General features: G+C 50.5%; 1 protein-coding gene across 1 annotated transcript in view; it reads right to left on the reverse strand.

The window, feature by feature from the left end:
- LOC139914137 (gamma-aminobutyric acid receptor subunit beta-3-like) overlaps positions 1–1,530 on the reverse strand; it is a 58,962-nt gene that overhangs the window by 34,089 nt on the left and 23,343 nt on the right. The gene's annotated exons all lie outside the window — the stretch shown is intronic.

Below are 1,530 nucleotides of genomic sequence, written 5' to 3' on the forward strand. Positions count from 1 at the left end.
GATTCACCCTCTCTGATTTATCATGTGAGACAATTTAATCATTTTCTCTGGCCTGCAACTTCTTTTTTTCCACACATTTTTTGTAGCCTGCTGTAGGCAATCAGAAACAGTCCATAGCCTACAGGGCAAATATTGAAACAGTCGATTTCCTCGTCCTCTGGGAGTCTCTCTCACACACACACGCACACACCTCCCTCTCTGTCACTGACACTTGTCCAATTGGTCAACACTCTGCGGGAGCTGTCCACACCAGCGTGGTGCTGAAATCTGCTCCCGGTCTAAAGGGGACAGACCGGGACAGACTGACGCCGCCCGCCTCTCCTACAGCCGAACCACTGATTACGTTTCAGAGGGATTCAAGAAAGGGAAAGAGAGCGAGGTTAAGTCAGACACTAATTACCGTCGACGAAACGTGGAACTCGGGTACCCTCTTATGGCAATCGTCAGGATAAAAAACGACTTTTTTTATTGAGACTTTATTGAGGAGAAGTTGCTTGTTGCGAACGCCCGCTGATTTGTCCGTTATTTCAAAAATAAGCAGATCCCAACAGTCTCGACGTAAGAAAACATATTGAATTGAATAACCTAAATAAGAGCAGTCCAACACTGATTTTGGCTTCACATCACTGCTAACTGTTGAGGCTTTTTGGAAGTTGAACAGAATATGAAGACTCGGAGTCAACGGCTTGTCCATCCTTACTAGCCTACTGTAGTTTTTTTTTTTGGAGGGGTGGGGGCTACTTAGGGGTTAAAGAGACCCCTCCTCCCTCCCTGCTGAGCCTGACCTCTGACCTTCCTGTGGAGGGGGGGCAGATTGTTTCCCTACGGGGATCAACACAATTTCACATTTTATTGCAGTAGGATAATGTAGATAGTCTATATATTTCTTAGGTATTAGTCGTCATTTCTATACCCTCCCCTCCCCTCCACACACACACACAAACACATTTCGGGGCAGCGGTTTTGCATTGTTCCTGCGCCTCCTCCTTCCTCCTTCTCCTCCCTCCTCCCCAACCCGCCAATGGGGGAGAACCCATTATAAAATTATTAGCCGCCGTTGCCGCACTTCATTCTCTTGCACCCCGGCAGTAGGCGTGCGGGAAGAGACGGCAGACAGCGGACTGGAAAAATGTGGAGCGAGCCCAGCCTCCGCTCCCATCTCACAGGCTGGCTGACACGAGCGAGGCGCCAGCGGCCGCTCAGCACCTCTGGAGAGAGCGAGACGAGGCGAGAGGGAGACGCGGTGTACAGCCGATAAAGGACAAGACCAGACCAGACTACAACACCGCCTGATGGGGAACCACTGAGGCGCACTAGCCCGACGGAGAGAGAGAGAGAGAGAAAGAGAGAGAGAACAACACCGGATCAGCTCATGGTGGAGAAGCTGAAGGAAGGAGGGGAGAGAGAGAACCGACCACCGCGGGATTAGGTTATTGATAGGCTACGCGTGATCCTCCAATATCACCACCACCTATACCGACCCCCCGCTGCTGTTTGGAGAAACAACACAAAAAAAATCCCCTCATGATG

The sequence above is a fragment of the Centroberyx gerrardi genome, chromosome 21, assembly GCF_048128805.1.
Source record: "Centroberyx gerrardi isolate f3 chromosome 21, fCenGer3.hap1.cur.20231027, whole genome shotgun sequence".
In the NCBI taxonomy this organism is placed as follows: domain Eukaryota; kingdom Metazoa; phylum Chordata; class Actinopteri; order Beryciformes; family Berycidae; genus Centroberyx; species Centroberyx gerrardi.